The sequence below is a fragment of the Mesocricetus auratus genome, unplaced genomic scaffold (assembly GCF_017639785.1).
Source record: "Mesocricetus auratus isolate SY011 unplaced genomic scaffold, BCM_Maur_2.0 Super-Scaffold_100023, whole genome shotgun sequence".
In the NCBI taxonomy this organism is placed as follows: Eukaryota; Metazoa; Chordata; class Mammalia; order Rodentia; family Cricetidae; genus Mesocricetus; species Mesocricetus auratus.
This window is the reverse complement of record NW_024429204.1, coordinates 1673266-1693976: the sequence shown is the minus strand read 5'-3', so window position 1 is coordinate 1693976 and position 20711 is coordinate 1673266. Positions and strand designations below refer to the sequence as shown.

The 20711-nt window shown below is 47.6% G+C and overlaps 2 long non-coding RNA genes across 4 annotated transcripts in view; one reads left to right on the top strand and one right to left on the bottom strand.

Annotated features, from left to right (window-relative positions):
- The window catches only part of LOC110341368, a 64378-nt gene that overhangs the window by 6423 nt on the left and 37244 nt on the right, over nt 1–20711 (top strand). The window contains exons 3-4 of one of the 2 annotated variants that reach the window (XR_002383277.2): nt 9808–9975; nt 14040–14146. This is a non-coding gene — a long non-coding RNA (uncharacterized LOC110341368). Of the gene's footprint in view, nt 1–9807; nt 9976–10382; nt 10472–14039; nt 14147–20711 lie in introns of those variants that run through there. The other variant, XR_005870547.1, reaches the window with a different exon arrangement.
- LOC121133625 lies at nt 3207–19207 on the bottom strand. Of its 2 annotated transcripts, none has more exons than XR_005870549.1 (3): nt 18914–19207; nt 12956–17020; nt 3207–3242 (listed from the first exon to the last, which is right to left on the bottom strand). It is a non-coding gene; the product is annotated as an uncharacterized LOC121133625 (long non-coding RNA). The 2 variants fall into 2 exon arrangements; XR_005870548.1 differs by lacking the exon at nt 3207–3242 and adding an exon at nt 12654–12846.

Below are 20711 nucleotides of genomic sequence, written 5' to 3'. Positions count from 1 at the left end.
CCGTCCCCAGGAGGTACAGCAGGATGTGGTAACAAAAGGAGCTCTTATGTTGTCATGAAATTCAACACTAAGCAATGCATTAACATAACACATTTTCCCCCATTTTCCTGTGTGTGGATGCATGCTTGTGGATGTGAACGTGGCCGTGATAGGGCGCACATACATGTATGTAGTACGTCATGGTCTCTCAATCAAACCCAGAACTCACCAGTATGTGTGGTCCTCCTAGACAGCTTGCTCAGAGGAAGCCACCGTGCCATTTCTAGTGTAATATATTCTTTGAAAAATTGTGCGGGGATGTTTTGCCTGCATGTATGTCTGAGAACCACATGGGTGCCCATGGAGGCCAGAAGAAGGCATTGGATCCCTTAGGACTGGAGTCACAGACAGTTGTGAGCTGCCATGTGGGTGCTGGGGATCAAACCTAGGTCTTCTGGAAGAAAAGGCAGTGTTCTTAACCACCGGGCCTTTTCCCAGCCCCCCCCTTAATTAATGCATTTTTATTTAAATCACAATGAATGCAAAAAATAAACAATTTGTAAAATAATCAAGTGTTTAAATAAAGGCAGGCTCCAACCCATACATAACCTATTCACTTTTGCTGGGCCCAGCCCTGCTGACTTATTCTAAAGAGAGTCTGGGCACTGGTTTCCGGTCGGTTACCTACTAAGCGGGTGATATTAGATTAAGTGACTGAATGGCCTTGAGCCTCTGTGACCGCCTCTGTGTGCAATGGGAGCAAAGATCGACCTTAAACGCTGTCATGAGGGTTAAACGGGGACTGTTATGGGATGTGAGGGGGACCTTGGCAGAGCCCGTGGCAGGACAAACAGGCCAGGCAGACAGAGGCTATTTGGGAAAATTTTACTAGGGGAAGGTGTAAAGGGGAGCCTTTTCCTTGAGAGAAGCCTTCCCGCTAACCTGGTTCTAGAGCCACATCAGTCCCAAATAAACACACAGGAGGCTATATCATAATGAAGCTGTTGGCCTTGCTTGTTTCTTACTGGCTAGTTCTGACTTAAGTAATTACCCAATAATTGTTAATCTAAGTATTTCTCTTACCGGAGAATAGTTCCGGGCTTCCTACCCCATGGTGGTTACATCTCGACTCTCTTGTGTTTCTCCTTCCCAGAGTCCTCCTGGACTCCTAGTCCCTCCTATCTAGATTCCCTATTGGCCAGACAGTGCTTTATTGACAAATGCACAGGACTTCCCCAGCATCTCCTCTTTTCTGTTTAAACAAAAAGAAAGGTCTTAACTTTAGCATAGTCAAATTATATATAACAGGACAGTTATCAAGTAAGAACACAGTTACAACATTTTGTCTATTAACATTTAGCAAGATTTAAAGAAAATATCATGCATCCCATCCTTGTGAGTCCAAAGTTCTATATGTAGCTTATCTTTTATCATAACTAAGGAAAACTATAATTATAACTATCTGTCTTCAACTCCATCAAAGACCACAGAAAGATAATATATAAACACTAGGATTGACAGAGACATCTTGCTACCTGGACAGTCACCCAAAGTTCCTCTGTAATGTCAGGGCATCCATCTTCAGCCCATAGGCCACAATGTGTCCAGAAGATTTCTCAGGAAAGCAGGAAATTTCAAACTGTCCATCTGCATTGGCAGTTTGTCAGTCATTTCTCTGTGACCTGTAGAAAGTCTTGTAGACTCTTCCATGAAGCAGGAACCCTGTAAGACTGAGTTCAGCAGTCACTTTCCTGTGGGTCCTGCATGTCCAAATTATACAACAGTCAAGCAGTACAGGCAAGAGCGGTTTCTTGCCCAAATGGCTAATCTTGCCATGTTGAAAGCAAACTCCATAACAAGTTTCTTCGATGCCCATCTTCCTCTCAGATGTAATTGGTGCTGCCAGGAGCAGACATTTCTCATTGTCAAGAAAAACCCTAAACTATTTTAAATGCCATTTTCTGAAGGTCTTTGAGAGGTTTGAAGACTGTATATCTATCTCAAATAGATTTCTGTATATCTAGAAAACCTAACTTACCTAACTATAAGTTCTGACTATTATAAGTAACTATCTATAATCTGTATTTAATTATGCATTATGTTTTAAAATATCAGTATAAGCACAATATTTAATCAAGAGAAGAAATATACACATCACAAAATTGACCTTGATTTTGTAACAATACATGAAAAACCATACCCATACCATAATTCCCCTTTTTTCCATTAAAAGAGATTGGCTGTGCTCATTAGCCAATTATAAACAACCCATTTAAATGAAAACAAAGATTTATAAACAAGATGGGAATTAGGATGTCGCTCATTCCAAACTGCTTCGTGCTGGAAGGGGGCGCTGTTCATACCATGGGGATCATGACAAAACTCAGAAACCTGTATAAGTCCTTATTTTCGTGGTCTGTAAAGCTCCATCATCTTAGCTGTCTCAATTGTTGGAACACCTGGTCCACTGCTTCCGGGGGTCTTGGTTCGTCAAACCACAGAAGCCTGGAAGGAATCCTCAGCATTTCATTTTCTGTGGAAACATAAACTAAAACTCCTTTTCCAAGTAACATATCCTTATACTTAAATTTTGAAGTCAAGGCATTTTCAAAAGATAGAAGTTGGATTAATTCAGCAGCATTTATAATCAAGTGTACTTTAGCAGCTGTTCCTTCCTTAGCAATCAAAAAACTGAAAAACATAATAGCATACAGTATCCAGACTCTCTGTGTATTTTCCATCTTTACATGGCTTATTTATTTATTATTACTTTATTTCTTTCACTTTTATTTATTTTTCTCTGAGACAGGGTTTCTCTTTGGAAATCTGCCTGCCTCTGCCTCTGCAGCAAATCCTACCGGCGTGCGCCACAACAGCCGGCTTCTCTACTTATTTAACACTTTGCCGTTTCATTTTGTCTCTCAATCTTACGTATATTTTTAAACACACTGTAAACCTTTAGAGGTTTTGTTCATCCAAGTCTGACTTTACTGTAAATCTTTACGTTTTTTTGGCCACGTGTCTTACCTGTTAAAACCGCGGCTGTTTAAACTGCCGTTTCCAAGATGGCGGGCGTAAGCGTGATTCCAGCTTACTGTCTCAGTCTGACATCCGGCAAAAGCTGCCACTTCCAGCTGTACGTACACACCTTTTAATCGTTAGCAGAGTCTCTTAAAGAAACCTTGTTGGTTTTTTTTTTCTTTTCTTTTTATGCCGAATCAGGAAGACTCCCGTAAGTGAGCCGCGTGAATCTCGGCTTGTCCCTAGCAAAACAGAGCACACCTGAGAAAAATGCTGCTACCAAAATTCTGTGCTTCTCTCTGTTCTTCTGTTTCTAAAATTCCTTTAAAGCTTTTGTTGTTTTGCGTGGAAATTCAATCCCACTTCTGACACAATTATGTAAAGGGAAGCTTTTTCCTTGAGAGAAGCCTTCCCGCCAACCTGATTCTAGAGCCGTATCAGTCCCAAATAAACACACAGGAGGCTATATCATAATGAAGCTGTTGGCCTTGCTTGTTTCTTACTGGCTAGTTCTGACTTAAGTAATTACCCAATAATTGTTAATCTAAGTATTTCTCTTACCGGAGAATAGTTCCGGGCTTCCTACCCCATGGTGGTTACATCTCGACTCTCTTGTGTTTCTCCTTCCTAGAGTCCTCCTGGACTCCTAGTCCCACCTACCTAGATTCCCTATTGGCCAGACAGTGCTTTATTGACATAATCACAGGACTTCCCCAACAGGAAGGGAAAGGAGTGAGAAATGGAAGGGGGAGAGAAATACAGAGACAGGCAGAGCCACACAGAGACAGAGACACAGAGAGAGACAGAGACAGAGAAACCTGCCTCCTCAGAGAAACTGTGGAAAGAGAGCAGGGGTGGGCAGAGCTTGTCTCCTAGAGGGACCTTGCGCCTGAATAAGAGTCAGGGAACTGCCTGCCATGCATGCAGGTGTGACCACTCTGCCAGGTCCCTAAGAGGTGGCTTGAGTTTGCCTGAATGATAACAGGTACTGCCCCAATATTGGCTCTTGCCTCCGACTTGACACCAGCCCTTTGTCCTAAGCTTGACAGAAGCCATTGTGAACTAAAAATACTCTCTTTAGCACTGACCCCAACTGTGGTGATATCTTTCTTGCACAAATAAAGCCTGTCTGGGGGTCAGAGAACGGAGCCAGCCACTAGCTAACCATAGAGGTCTGGAGGTCTGCACAAACAGGCAGGAAGTGACGTAGCTGGGCAGAGACAGGATATTAGCAGGGAGAAGCAGGAAGTTGCTCTCTTCTCTGCGGAGACGCTTAGGAGGTAAGGTGTGCTGTGGCTTGCTCCTTCTCTCTGATCTCTCAGCGTTTCCCTCTGTATCTGACTCCGGCCTTTTATCATCTAGACCAGTTAAGAATGCCTTTTACAGCCGGGCGGTGGTGGCGCACGCCTTTAATCCCAGCACTCGGGAGGCAGAGGCAGGTGGATCTTTGTGCATTCGAGGCCAGGCTGGACCGATAGTCTCAGAAACAATACAGAGAAACCCTGTCTCGTAAAAACCAAAAAAAAAAAAAAAAAAAAAAAAAAAGAATGCCTTTTACACCCAGCTGCCTGTGCGTAGTGGACACATACACTCCCGTTGAATACCTAGGGGTGCATTCAGGGCTCTCAGCTGGTCAGTGAAGTCGATGTACACGCCTCCTGAAGAAACGTCAGTCCCGTTAGAGGCCAGAAATGCAGATCTCCGGGGCCCTGAGCCAGAACTGTGAGTCAAGCCAGGACCATAAAACTAAAATACCCACAACAACCTAAGGGGTTTGTACAAAGTATACAGTGGATAGATACTCCGTGTCCTCTGTGTTACGCTTTTACAGAAGCAGGTGAAGAATACCCAAGGGAAATGGGGAAGTGAGCACCATATTTAAACAGGGGATTTCACCCATGAAAAAATACACAGGACCAGGGAACTGTGCTCAACCCCAGGAAGGGTCAAAGGAATAAAAAAAAATATGTAAAAATAATATTCCCAGTCCTGGCAGAGGTCAGTGGGCACAACCTCAAACACACTTGCCGGAAGGGGAGTAGATGGAGTTTTCTGGAGGGTGGCTTGAAGGAAAGGTTTTAAAACCTGCCACCTCTTTGACTCCGTGATGACCCTTTGAAATAACATCTACGATAAACTAACAGCAGGTACCTTGAGCCAATATGTTAGGTACAACTAAGAATTATGTGACAGGACATGACCTCACCTGAGTGTCCTGCAGTAGGGGACTCTAAGCACTGCCTAGTTGTGAGACACTTGTTGTGGGTACTGGGAACAAATGCAGGTCTTTTGGAAGAGTAGCAAGTGCTCTTAAACACTGAGCCGTGTCCCCTGCCCTTCTGCTTTCCTCTTTTAAAAAAGTATATTGAGGTAGGAGCACTTGAGCTCTTTTGTAACAAAATTTCAAGTAGACATTACTCTTGCTGGAGATACAGTGTTGCATACTTTATTCGTCTCCCATTGAAGAAACTCCGTATTCCCCCAGTTGCTGGTAACCACTACTGCATATTTTTTCATTTCATATACTTGCCTCTTTGAGATTCTGAATATAAGTGGGATTGTGCAGTATTATCTTTCAGATATTGGCCTAGTCCATTTAGCAAGATATCCTCAAGCATATTAACAGTTTCCTTCATGGGTATGTGTGCGCGTGCACCTGTGTTCATCCTCACCTGAAAGCCAGGGATCACCAGTACCAGGCACCTTTCCCTACTGCTCTCCACCCTAGTTTCTGAGACAGCTTCTCTCCCTGATTCTAGAACTTGCTAGAATAGCTGACCTCTAAGAACCACCTGTCTGTGGCCTTCCCTCATCACCCACCCCCCACCCCCCACCCCCCACCCCCCAACCCCCCTACCCCGCCACCAGTAAAGTTACCTCCCAGCGCTTTTGAGAACACTGGGCACTGGGACTCTGAACTCAGCTGGTCACGCTGACACTTTATCTACAGAACCATCTCATACTGAGTTGCACCAATAGCATGCCGTGTGCGCACACACTTTGTTTCCTTTATCTGTTCATCCCCAGGCTAGTGAACTGGGAACCGCTCTGTTGTGTTTGTGGGTTCTCTGTTTCTATTCAGATCCTGGCTAGTACTCTTGGATAAATACCTGGGTTCTTATCCAGATTGCAGGGTCATGTGCTACTTCTATATTTTGCCTTTTGTCTCTCTCTCTCTGTATACTCCCAGAACACATGTTACCTTTTACAATAATTTTGTTTTAGAAGTGAAAGAAGTCGAGGGTTTCATTAGGGGGGTTGGGGGAGCAGAGGAGTGTGCGTGACCTTGCACCTGTGACTTTTGGAGCTGTGGTGTCCTGCTCTCTAGTCCTGGGGCCCTGGAGGAAGGAATGGGGCTGGCGGCTGATCCCCAGCAGTGCATTGTTGCAAAACAAAGTGGCCAGGGCAGCGTGGGCGGAATCTGGGAGGCCTGGCACACATTCTTGCAGCATACGGCTGGCTTACAATAACAATGAAGAACAAAGTCTGCAAACTGAGCGATTGCATCATCAGCTACCGAAAGAGCCCGAGAGGAAATCTAGTGGTGGCCTGAAGCTGGTCCTTCCGTGAAGGTCACAGAGAGCTGTGACCTTAGCAGGACACTCAGGAAAGCCGTACAGACAGCTCACCACATTGCCTGGAGGAACCAAATTGTTATTTGAGTTTATTGTGTTTCCACAAAAGTTATTTTTCCCTATAAGAGATCCCCCCCCCCCCATGGAGAATCCTGCAGACCTCTAGGATGTCAGTCCTTGAGCTGCCTGGCTTACTCAAACTGCACACCTCCCAACCTCCTAAGTAAGCGAGGTGAAAAATCAACAACCAACAGCAGCTTAGATGGTGTTGGAATTCAAACCCTCGGACGTTAATGCCTTCAGCAATCAGGGCTTGGAACCTCTAGGACAGTAATTGTAACCCACCTGTTCAGCATATATTGCATTGCCCAAAGCAGGTGGGGACGGGGGAGGCCAAGACCCTTCTAGTAGGGCAGTGCCTGGTTTCCCCATCCCCGTGGCCTGCAGAACCGAGGGTTGAACTCGGGAGCCAAGTGCACTCCATCACTGAGCCACTCCTCAAGGAGATGTGGAGAGCTGCTCTGCATAGACCGGGCAGTTATCCGTATACGCTGTCCACCTAATGGGCTTTCCCTGCTGGCCCCTGCCAACGCTGAATAGGGCCAGAGAAGGAAGTGGAGCCTGAAATCCATAATTCACGATAACCAGGACAAGGAGGCTGGGGAGGAAATGTCGACAAAGACAAGTCCCATTTGTCCAACTGCTGCTCATTGACGCGTGTTCACATGGACGTCTCAGGCAGTAAATGATTTAGACCATCCCCACAACCTGAATGCAACTCCCATGCTCTTGATCCCCTAAAGAAATGCACCAGAGAAACTGACAAGGGACAGAGGGGACAAGCAGAGTGCAGCTCTGACAGACAGAAGGTTTGCAAAAGGGATGCACCAGAGAGCTATAGCACTTGTGCCTGGCCGCGGAGGGAGGCAGACTCCTACAAGCCTGAAAGACTGTCCAGGGTATGTGCACGCTTTGGCTGGATGCAGTTGGGGGCCCTGGGCCCTGCTCCTAAGCCCTACCGAATCTTGTCCTCTAAGCACGTACCTCTCCTGGGCTGCCTCTCTTGAGCCAGCAATGCTGCAAGAACCCGGCCCCTACTCCCACTCCCCACCTCTCCTCCAGATCCAAAGGAGCTGTGGCCTGATGCTGCCCAGCCAGGGAAGATCTGAAGAAGTCACCAGGCACCTGGCACCAGGTGTGGCCTCTGGTCTCACCTTTATGCTACTCCCCAAGAGGCAGGGGTGGGTAATGTCAACTCATCCGATGCTCGCCCTCACCCCTGTCAAGGTCTATAAAATCTGCTCTGCAAGCTTCCAATGTGGGGAGGCCAAATCTGAGGGTGTCTGGAGGTGCCTGCTGCTATTCCGTGTCTCCGATGACTGGGGTCAGAGGGCGGAGCTGATGCCATGCCCGGGAACAGAAGACACTCTCAAAACAGTGGCGTTGGGTGCAGGCCTTTAAGAGCTCATGAAGAGAGGCGTATGGTGAATCACATTTCAGCCCTCACAATGGCGGTCGGTTTAACGGCACATGGGACACTTTTCTCTTAAGCTGATCTTAACGTTTTTAATTTTTGCTCCATTTTCAAAGAATTAGTTTTAGCATGATTGTGAGAATCCGCAATATACCCGTTAATATTTTCATTAGACATTATTCAATGACTCAGTTCAAAAGCTTTTATCATCTGGGGCCTCATGGTGTATGATGGGCGATCATCACTGTCTGTTTGACTGAGTTTAGAATCACCTAGAAGACACACTTCTGGGCGGTTCTGTGAGGATGTTTCCAGTGGATCCAGCTAAGGAAGGAATCTCTACCTGAACACAGTTACACCATTCCACAGACTGGGGTCCCATGCTGAATAAATGGGGGGATGGAAGAAGCCAGCTGAATACCAATGTTCCTCTCTCTCCTTTCTCTGCTTATGACTGTGGATATGATGTGACTTCTAACCTCATGTTCCTGTCACCTGGCCTCCCCTGCTATGATGGGCTGTACCCTCAAACCATGAACCAAGATCAACTCTCCCTAAATTTTTGTTGTTGTTGTTTTGGTTTTTTGAGACAGGGTTTCTATGTATTGCTTTGGAGGCTGTCCTGGAACTCACTCTTGTAGACCAGGCTGGCCTCGAACTCACAGAGATCCGCCTGCCTCTGCCTCCCGAGTGCTGGGATTAAAGGCGTACGCCACCAACGCCCGACCCTAAAGAGTTTTTAAAGAAGGTATTTGGTCACAGAAATTATGAACAGTAACTAATGCATGATACACAGAAATAATATTTGCAGAAAAGAAATATTACAGTTAGTGTAAACACATCCAAGTGAGAGTTATATTACATGGGAACTTTGCTGAAGAAATAAACGGAAATGAGAACTAAAAGCAAAGAAAGAATTTGCACAGATTTGTGACCCCATGCAAACATCATGCCAATGCACTTTCAAAGCAGATAATGTATTATTGCACATATTGGATAATGGCAGATGCTGGATTGAAGACGGATGAAATCATGGAGGGCTGATCAGGCCAGACTCCATTTGTGGAGCACCAGAAATGGTGGGAGGGTCTGCTTGCAGGAAACAGAAGAAGAGGTTTAGTCGAAAAACTCCATGAAGTCTCCCCTCTGCCCCCCCCCCAATAGTATGCTATGATTCATGCTGTGAGCTGTCCCATTTCAGGGACAGTTAACGATAAAGATGAAATGAGGCCAGAATTATTATATTCAATGTGCCAGGCACTCCAAGCATGTCATCTCATTTAATGTTGTAGTAACCCCCAGGGGACAGCTGTTCTCTTTTGCATACTGTAGATGAAGTCACCAAGGCTTATAAGTGACTATCCCACAGTCACAGGACCGGAAGGGTGCAGAGCCATTTGCACCATCCGGTGCTAAAACCCATGCTCCCCTCATGGCCCCACACTGCCTCTTCCGTGAGCACAGCACAGTCTCGGCGTCTCTGTCCCCACGCTACAGAGGAACGGGTGTTCTAGAACCTTCCACCCACACTGGTGGAGAACATAAATAGCAACCGAGGATGATGGTGCGTGTGTTCACAGGGAGCTGTGTCACTTATTGAATCCAGGAAGAATGTTCAGAACCACGCAAGAAATAATGAGCCTACCAGGGAGATGTGTGTGGAGAACTCAACTCTGGACTCAGGAGATGGGGCATTGGGGATGCTAGGTTCTGGACTTTGGTGGCTTCCCTAAAGAGGCTTCTGTGTTTATTTCCTAGGTTGTGGTGATACCTTTTTTGTACAAATAAAAGCTGTCTGGGGGTCAGAGGATGGAGCCTGCCACTAGCTAACCATAGAGGTCTGGAGGTCTGCACAGACAGACAGAAACAGGATATAAGCAGGGACAAACAGGAAATCGCTCTCTTCTCTGCTGAGACACTAAGGAGGTAAGGTGTGCTGTGGCTTGCTCCTTCTCTCTGATCTGTCAGCATTTCCTTCTGTATCTGACTCTGGCCTTTTATTATTTAGACTAAGAACTTTTACACTAAGGGCTGCCTCAGCTTAGTACTATAAACAGAAATTTTGATCTTCTCACAGTTCTAGAGACTGAAAGTTCTGAGTCCGGTTGTAGGAAGCTACAGTCTCTCTGTGGTTCTGGGTCAAATCCTTCCTCACTGTCTCTCAGGTTTCTGATGGTGGCTGGCATCTTTGGTACCCTGTGGCCGTGCCTTTGTATCCTGTATGGTGTTCTCTTTATGTTGGATGTCTGTGTCCATATTTCCATTGTGACTGGGACCCATACTCACTGTGACCTCATCATAACTCAGTGACATCTGCAAAAACTTCATTTCTTGGCAAGATTGCTTTGCACAGGTACTATCAATGAAGGCTTCAGTCACACGTTTCAGGAAGACACAGCGTCCTCCACGACCTAAGACTTAGGTAAAAACATTACCTCATGCGGCCTCAGGGTTCTCAGTATAGCTGACACAAGGTTTTTTGGCAGTGGTCCCTGAACAAGTTCTGAAGTTCTGGTCCTGAGAGTGTCGGGGGGGGGCTCTCCTCCATTGGTGACTCCCAGTTCTGGAAACATCTGAGCAGTGCTTTTGCTGAGAGGAGTTGAGTGTTTGAGAAAAGTGTCGAGTAACGTTCCTGCCTTCTGGCTTTCCCCTGCCGTCTGTCATCCTCGTCCTGACTCTCTTATCACCGCTGTGAGCTGGACTCTAACTGCCATCGTGATCTGGCAGCCTAGAGGGGTGTGAACTTACATGTGAAGCCCAGCTCCGTCGCTCACAAGCTACCTGACCTGGGAAGTGTTCACTCAGACCTTTTGAAGCTTCCCTCTGCCTTGTCTGCAAGACAGAACCATCTCTCCTTACTCAGATTTGTGTGTGTGTGTATGTGTGTAACTGACATGCAGTAATCCATGGAGAGAGAGCACACGCCAGCAACGTTTAGCCCGTGACTACTTCCACCTTCCCTGTCCTTACTACAAAGCGCACACCAGGGAGTAGGGGCCCGCGAATAGGAGCCCTCCCAGAAGGGCCTCCAGTAGCGTGCCTGAGTGTGAGAAAATAGATTGCAACCTCTTTTTTCCATCTTGAGGATAAACGGGATAGGAATGGAGACACAGGGAGAACAGCATAGTAAGGGTAAGTGCAGTAAGACAGAGTCTCCATCCAAGGGCGTCCCTGGGGGACCAAGACTTATCAGAGAGATGCCCAGAACAGTGGGCGTCCCTGTCCATTTAATGGGGCGTCCAACGGCATACCAGTATGGTTTCTGTTGAGAGAGAGAGAGAGAGAGAGAGAGAGAGAGAGAGAGAGAGAGAGAGAGAGAGAGAGAGAGAGAGAGAGAGAGAGAGAGAGAGAGAGAGAGAGAGAGAGAGAGAGGAGAGAGAGAGACTGGGCAGACCCCTGTAAGAGAAAGACGCTGACCCAAGTAGGCAAGGAGAGATGAGTTGATGTAGAAGGTAGAGAAATGAAGATGAGCTCTAAATTTGGAGCTCAATACATCAGGCAGAAGAAACCAGCAGAGGCAATGATCCATGCCCAGGAGGGCACACACAACAGAGCTTCCCAACGGGCTCATAAACTCCATCACACGGGCATAAAGGACCTAAGTAAATCAAAGTCCTTGGTCTTAAGACACACCCGGTCTTCTATGAAGAACTTCATGGACATTATTAATCTTCTACCACAATGTAAAAGGACAGTAAAGGAGATAGCCGTCACCTTATTTCTTTCGTTGGCTTATAAAAATACAAATTCTGCTTAGGCCTCTAAGTATTTCAAGTGTAAATGTCGGGCCTTGATTTTTGCCTAGTGCAAACAGACTCCCTACTGGGAGAGGTAGACTCATAAAAAGGTTTCAGCAAAAAAAAAAAAGGAAAAGCAAAGCCAAAACACCCACATTGTTATCAAAAGTTGCTCTTTATTCTTCCTAAGAGCTTGCTTTGGCAGTGACTACTGTCAGTAGCCTAGCACTATGTCTCATGATGTTTGGAAACAAACAAGAAGGTCACATGGATGTTTAAAAAGAAAGGAATTGTATATATATATATATATATATATATATATATATATATATATAAAGATTTATATGTGAAAGCTAAATGGTTGGATATGATTGCATGCGGGTAAAAGAAATGAAATGTTTAAGTAAGTTGTGATGAAGGTTAAGATGATGGGTCATTCCCAGATGGAAAGGGGAGGAAAAGGTTTATGCAAGTTGTGGTGGTTTGAAAGAAAATGGACCCCAAAAAGAATTGGCACCAATGGGAGGCGTGGCGGCCTTGTTGGAGGAAGTGTGTCACTGTGGAGGCGGGCTTTGAGGTCCCCTATGCTCAAGCCACACCCAGTGAGACAGACCACTTCCTGTTGCCTGTGTGACAAGACATAGGACACGTCTCCAGCACCATGCCTCCCTGCAGGCCACCACAATGATAGTAGACTAAGCCTCTGAACTGTAAGCTGCCCACTCCAATTAAATGTTTTCCTTTATAAGAGTTGCCATGGCTAGGATAGTGGGTGGCGCACGCCTTTAATCCCAGCACTTGGGAGGCAGAGGCAGGCGGATCTCTGTGAGTTTGATGCCAGCCTGGTCTACAGAGCCAGTTCCAGGACAGCCTCCAAAGCCACAGAGAAACACTGTCTCGAAAAACCAAAGGGGGGAAAAACAGAGTGTAGGGAAGGGATGGAGAGGAAGGGATAAGGAGTAAACGGAAATTCCAACAGAAACAGTCAGAGCTCCTGGAATGTCTCTCCCGGGGATCTCAGACTTCCCAGTGGCACAAGATGTAGCAGACATATCCGGACCTGGAGGGTGTTAGAACCACCGATGAGGACAGCAGTCCAACCTTACCCTTCTACAAAAGCAGTCGCCTACCCAAGGCTAATCTCCACTGATCCTAAGTGACATACATACCTCTGAGTACATCTGTGACCGTGCTTCCAAGGAGATTTAACCGTGGAGGGAAAGAACCATCCTGAATGTGGACGCCAAGGTTCCCTGGACTGGGGACCTGACTGAACAAAAAGAGGAAGGACAGTTACACAGCAACATCCATCCCTCCCTGCTTTCTGACTGGATACAATGTGACCAGCTCCTGCATGCTCCTGCCCACAGCTGAGAGCCAGCCTTCATCTCTCTCTGCTTTCTGACTATGGATACACTGTGACCAGCTACCCCATGCTCCTGCCCCACAGCTAAAGAAGCTCTGACCACCATGCCTCCCCTCCACGATGGAGTACAGCCTCAAAATGGGATCCCAAATAAATTCTTCCTTGCTTGAGTGATTTGTGTCAGACATTTTGCCACAGCAATAAGGAAAGTAACCAACACACTCACCAAGCAAAGGTCAGGATGAGGGCTAGAAGTCTTACAGCACCACTAGACACCAGGCAGGTCACAATTATCCGTGCTCATCATGAGTTAGTTACTCCTCCAATCATGTGCTGTGACTTACCGCATCCTGGAAGGTCTCCGCGATAAAGGAGAAGGGCACAGTTGTCAGTGTCACTCTCTAGAATTGGTCTAGTCCTGGGTGTGTCCAGGGCTTGTGTGTTTGGTGTGGAAAGAGGAAACTGGTATCATGTTAGTATGTCAGGGGATGGGGGACCTTTTGGACCCCTCCAAAGAGCACATTCTCTTTAAACCCTCTTTAATCTCAAACAGAAGTTGAATATTATTCTTTTCCTCTCAACCATATGGGAAGTTTACGAGGTTCAGGGTCCCCACTTGGTTTGGGGAAACTGTACAGTGTAAAAAAAAAATCAGGTACCTTCAAAAGAATATTACCATGACAGCGGCTGTCTTAAATGCTTCCAGTCAGACTCCAGCGGAGGCTTTGCCCTTTTGGCTTTTGGGGTTCTCTCTCCTAACCTGATGTCATTTTCACTGCCTCTAGGACTCAGCATATTGCTTCTTACATGACTCAGAAAGAATTTCCAAGTCAAACAAGGGAGAGGGTGTACTGTCCTTCCAACTGATGTTTTTCTGACCCCTGCAGAGTGCCCTGGGGGGCCCTGGTGGAGCTGTCAATGACACAGAGCAGATGTGCATGGAGGAGTCGGAGAAAGCCAGTAACACTGATCATCGCCGGTGGCTTCTGAAACAGTAAGCAAGGGTGACGTGTGTGTGTGTGTGTGTGTGTGTGTATGTGTATACATGTGTAGTCATGCACGTGTGTGCATTCGCATTTGCTTTTCCTATAACTTGAGTTAGCAAGAAAATTGTGAGCTGTCACAGTCGTCCAGCATAGAAGGCGGCCTACATGCCGGTGCTGCGTTCTGCAAGCCCATGAGCCTCCTTCATCAGTGAGCTGCCTGGAAAGGCTGTGATGTTTCACCTTCCTCTTCAGAGTGAGGTCTCCCAGTTGCCTAGGTGCCGTGGCAGTCACTAAAGGGTAGGGAGGATGATGATACCCCTCTAGCTCTGGGTGCCTGGAGAGGTGAGATCTGCATTGCAGTGGCCATTTCTTCTCCAGGTGTTTCTAGGCAAGCGCAGAGCTTGGCTCCCAGCCTTCCAGGTTTGGCATGAAATACAGGAGGCTGCAAAGGATCCTGGACCTTAGGCGTGTCCTCTTACAGTCTTCCTTGTTCCTGGGATGCAGGGCGAAGAGGAGGCTGACTAAAGATCTCTCTCACCCTCTCTCAATCGAAAAGACAGTAGTGTAAGCAAACTCGGTAAAATTTGATGATCCGTGCCTCTTTTTTAGCCAGCACCTCCTGCTGCTGCTTCATGTCAGCTGATGTTTATGGGGCACCTGTTACAGGTTAGGCGTGCGTCAAGTGCTTTCATATGTATCATCTCACATGGTCCCTGTGACAGCACCGGAGGGAAAGATTGATACCCATTTTACCAGGGTGTGGAGATCTTGAAGGCTAGAAATGAAAATGGAACACTACCAGCCCTTGAGGATGGACAGAACTGGGCTCAAGCCCCTGCCTCATCTTCTCCTGGCTGTGGAACACAGGCAAATCACTCAACTCCAGAGCCTCAGGGGCCTGATTGGAAAAACAGGGATTATCTTATTAGGATGGATAACACACATGCAGTTAGCATGCCGCCCGGCACACGGCAGACAGCCAGCAAACAACGAGGACTCTTGGAAAGCTTCTTCTGGTGATGTGTGCATAAAACTGAGGGAGCAGGTGGGTGTGGTCAAGACAGGAAGGCTATGGGTCTTATCTTACCTTATCAGGAGAGGGGATGTATGATGAGGACAGAAACACAAATCAATAAAATGGTACAGGAATCCGTAAATACAGCCCCTAGAAATCGGAGCTTAGTTTTTGATAGAGGAGGCATTATCAATTACAGGGGAACTTGTGAACCATCAAGTAAGAATGCCCATTTCCTACGTGGAAAAGCTTAGGAGTCTCTACTTCACACTAAAAATAAACTCAGCTGGCTTAAGGACCTAAATGTGCAGCAGTGTTTTTAATGACATGGAGATAAGAAAGGATTTATCAGAGGGCATTAAAATCAGAAATCATAAACAAAATGTTAAAATATAAAACCAGAAAATAAAGTAACCAGTATATCATAAAAATTTATGTTCAAGATATTTAAAGTTCCCTAAGTCAACTTTTTAAAAGGATAAAGAGCCTAATAGGAAAAAACCTATAAAGCCAGTGATTCACACAAGAATATTAAATGTCCAAGAATCACACCAAGAGAGCCTGGGCCTTACCAACAAGCCAGGGTTAAACAAGTGAATTGGTTTGCACATTTTTTAACTTGGTAAAAATAGAAAATGATGTAGGGAAACAGGAATTTGACCACGAGGTAAAGGCATTCTGAAGAACAACTTTTGGAAGAATCTAATAAAACTGTAAATTACATACTCAGTGACTGAACTCTCCATTTCTGGGATATTCTAGAGAAATTCTCAAATGAGTCTTATAGGTATTGCTTGTAGAAAACAATAATAAATGAATGGATGGATAGATAGATAGATAGATAGATAGATAGATAGATAGATAGATAGATAGATAGATAGATCCACCAAATCCCCGTGATAGAACTAACAGACCAGGGTGGTCCATATGACGGGATGCTGTGTCGTCACTGGAATGCACGGATCCACTCTGCATGTGTCAACACAGCCAGACCTTAACCAGCCAATGCTGAATGAGAGCAGCAAGTGACAGAATAATGTGTACAGGGTGGCACTATTCTTCACACAATTAGACAAAAAAAAAAAAGCAGGGTTACACATTACCAACATATATGTGTTATGAAAATACATAACCCAGGACACATAGAGTCCATTGTACTTACTCTAAAGATGGGGAGGAATGGGGTGGGTGCAGAGACACAGCGAAAAGTTTCTGCACCCCCGTAAGCCTCTCCGCTGACGCGGCAACCCATATCAGACCAAATCAAAGTGAACTAGAAAAAGCCCAGGTTTGATGGATAAAAACACTCCTGGATGATTTCCCAGCACCCCAGAGAGGAGACAGAAAAGTGTCTGATTTCTAGGGTGGGGGCAATTTAAATACCCTGTGGGAGTGGCCTTGAGCATCCCTGGGGGAGCAGCCCTGTTTGGTGGGCTTTCTGAGATGGGGCAGGGTTTGAGGCGGGATGGGGAAGGGGTACTGAGGTGGAACTCCCACCAGAGCATTCCAGACTCGTTGGGTACATGGGCGCCAGGAGCCTCGGTGAAGCTTCCATCAGAACACAGGGGCGTCTTGGCTCTGTGATGTTTTGGTTCTTCTTTAACAAGTTTGAAGTAAGCCTTCGCTAACTTGAAATGGCAGGCGTAGGAATTCTCCGTGTGTTTCGTTGTCTTGTTTTCTCCTTTGAAAAGCGGTGTGTGTGGAGAGAGGACTCAGCCCTCTTGCTGAGGGCTTGGGGCTCAGCTAGGAGCACTCACACGATGGCTCACAACCGTCTGTAACTCAGGTTCCAGGTTTTGGGGTTTTGGTTTGGGTAGGACGTCCTCTTCCGACTTCCCGTGGTCAGGGCACACACCTGGTGCACACACTACAAAATGCAGGCAGAATTCTCATACAAGCAAAAATACATTTTAAAAAGTTCTAAAGAAAAGCTGGGGCTACTCTTATCCCGCGTTACGCCGTTCTTCCGGAACCTGCTTCTTGCCAGCTTTTCAGGGAAGTCTCCCCTAATCACAGAAGTAGCGTTTTGGGGGGGTGCTTCGGGGCCCATCCTGTCTCTGTCTCTTCCTGCGGCTCAGTGGCTTTATCAAGGCATCTAGACACTATCTACAGTCCTTCTAGAACGTCCAGCGAACACAGTGTGCAGAGCGAAGCAACCACTCAGACGCTGGAGGACCATCCCCTGGGTGTGGCCATAACGGGGAAACAGGATTCACCCAGGAAGGCTCAAAAGACTGCTTTCCTAAGGATGGCGGGAGACGGAGGGCCTGGCGCAAGGAAGCATAAAGTTACGCTGTAAGCCGTAAGGCCGGACAGGAGGAGGGAAAGGCCGGCTACGGATCAGCAAGAACGAAAAGTTTAGAGAAAGAGGCGCGCGGCGCGCACGGTGGCAAACGGGAGTCCCACCAGGCCTCAGCTCAAGATCGGGGATCTCACCAGAGAGGTGAAGGAAAATGACCTTCCCAGCCTCAAGCCTCTTCCTGCGTGCTTCCCGTTGGCTGAACTAGCGGGAAAGCCAGAAACTTGGCATCATGGGATGTGTAGGCCACAGACTCAAGCCACCAGGCCAAGGGCAGGGAATGTCTCTGGCATGGGGACCGGGACAGGGGATAAGCAGACAGATAATTGAAGGGATTAGAGGGATCTAAGACATGATGTTAGGAAGCAAGAGCTGCACTGGTTTGTTAGGAGGAAGAAGAAGAAGAGGAGGAGGAGGAGGAGGAGGAGGAGGAGGAGGAGGAGGAAGAGGAGAGGAGGAGGAGGAGGAGGAAGGGGAAGAGGAAGGATGGAGTCACAAAGAGGTTCACTGCTGAAGGAAATGAAAACCAAAGGGGGTAAATTTGGAATCTGGGTTCTTGCTGAGACTCTTGAGTAAGAGACCGCCCCACCCACAGTAAATGGCTGAAAACTCCCATGTGTTTTGGAACTCCGCTTCCAAATGGGAGTCGTGGGTAGCCATGATTTCGGAGAGTACAGATGTGGGAATGGAACGAGCCCCGGGAAGGCAAGCCCTGTGGGTGAGACTTCGCATCTGCAGGATCCTACCGCCAAGACCACCCTTCAGCCTGAGGCTGCCTGGGACCCCACAGGGAGCAGCCGTCTGTGCCCCTAACCAGGCTCCAGGCTGTCTGGAGATGCCTCTGGGCTGGCAAGAGATACCTCAGGGACCCCCAGGCTGCCTGCCTCCCTTGTCCCGTGGCTCTCAGGCAGACAAAAGCAATCATTAAGATTTCTTTCAGCTCCATACACACACACTCTGCAAGAGAGAGGGAGACAGAGAGAGAGAGAGAGAGAGAGAGAGAGAGAGAGAGAGAGAGAGAGAGAGAGAGAGAGAGAGAGAGAGAGAGGAGAGAGAGGAGAGGGATGTAGGGAGGAGAGAGAGATGAATGGCAGATCAGCCCAGGAGTCCTGGCCCCTTACTCCTTTCTGACAGTCTACACTTTTCTAGTATCTAATGGGGTATGTAAATTTAGAGTTTCCCTAGGTTAGCCCAGGGCTGAGGCTAGGAAGGGAGGAATTCAGACTCTCTTTTGGCCAGGACACTTAAGTCGTGACCCTTAACCTAAGATGCTCAGATGTCGGCAGTGGGGTCCTCAGGTGAACTTCAGAACGTTGCCCCCCTGAGACTTGTTCAGCTCTGCTCTTTCAAGTCTAGGCTCTTCCTCCCAGAGGTGAGGACGAGCCCCTTGAAGGCAGACGTGCTCCTGGGGTAAACCCAGTAGGGGGGAGGGAGAGGTCGTGCTAGAACCAGGGTCCCTACCTCCTTAGCCAATGTTCTCTCCACTCCAGGGGCACGACAGTCCGTCATTCCGCCGAGTGGCTTCTGTTATGTGTGTTTCCACCAGGTGAAAGGCGTGGCCTCCCGGCTCTCCCGACGGCCAGCTCCTCCACCACACACAGATGGGCTCATCCTGGCACTGAGCTGGATGCCATGAAAAATCTCTCAACTTGATTTTTTAATAGGAAAATGTAGGCTGCCAAGTTGGGCTCCCCAGGGGACATTTTAGCTGTGTGACTCATGGGTATTTAGAAATTCTGCTCCATTTAAGGGTGTTCTATTTACGAGCATGTGTAGGTTTTTAAGAGTCTTGGAGTTGTTTGTGATGAGGGTGGGTTATATATTATGAATGCATGTGTCTCTCTTGGACTGTAAACAAAATTGTGTGTGTGTGTGAGAGAGAGAGAGAGAGAGAGAGAGAGAAGGGCACACACAGAGAATATTACTACTAAAGAGTGGCCATGTAGGATCTTTCTAGAAAATGATAGCTAACTTTGGTCAGATCATTTTCTGCAAGTAGAATTTGATGCATGGAGCATCCATCATCCTCCCTGTTTGCTGAGGCACCTAGCTGAGGGAGCAGACTCGGGGGGTGACGTCAGCTAGAAATAAGGAAGCCGCATCTTTGTGATGGAGCAATGATGACTCAGGTCTTAGCGGTGCACTTCCGTCCCCGCTGAATTTCCAGGTGGAGAGTAATTCGTTCCCCGGATCTAGGCAAAGGACATTGGCGGCCACTTCTTCCCCCATGCAGACCTCCTGCAGGACAGCTGGGGTGTGGGTGAATGCAGACTCGACCGCAGAGAGGAAAAAGCGCCCCAATGTGCCCTCCACCATTTTGGATCTCTGAAAGAACGTCATCCGTCCTGGCCTCTGTGGGAGGGAGCGTGTAGCTACGAAGGGAAGACCAGCAGGGTGGCCACAGCCCACCTAGCTCAGCTTTGAGACACACGGGACACCATCAACCACCCAGGTGCTCCCGGGGGAAAAGGGCCCATTCTCTGCTTGCAAGCTTCCAACAAGTCCTGTCCGTGCTACACGAACCCTGACGCTGGAGCTACACTGAAGCCATGAAGCCCATGAAGTCTTCCGTTACCTCCCTCTCCCCGCTAAGCTGTCTGCACCCAAATTTGTCTTTGTTCTTGCAGGGTCTGGATCCCTTTGCACCAGCCTCTCTACGCTCTTCTGAGAATGCTGTTCCCCGAGCCAATCTGCCTTCCTCCCATGGGGAAGGTATCCTTTGGCACAGTCCTCCCCAGAGGGACATTTGCCACCTGGAATTCCAACTGAAGCGATCCCACCGGGAGCTTATTGCAGCGTCTGAAAAGCAGGTCCCGGCTTGGCTTCCGGAATACAAAGGCTGGCAAGCAAGGACTGAGCTGAGATCGCCACACCCTTGGGACCGGCTTGGGTTCGAAACGCTCAGCGACCTGAGCCAGGAAGGAAGAGAACTCGCCTGTGGTCCCTGAGTCCTAGAACCACAACGCCACGTTCTGAAGGCTGAACCCCACAGCTCCCGGCAAGCCACATCCGGCCAGCGGAACAGCTCCAGGTCAAGGCCTCTTCTACAAGCCAGCGTGACCTTCCAACGCTTCCCATGTCCCCACACGACGTGTGCCTTGTGCACAGGTGGGCTGCTCTGTCCCCATCCCCACAGCGAGCTGGAGGTGGTAACCCAAGTCGATCCTCAAGTCCGTTCACCGCCGCCGTCTCCACAACCATCTTTGCTGTACCGTTTACCTCACGGCAGACACAGATCCGCCTTTTCCATTAGCTGGTT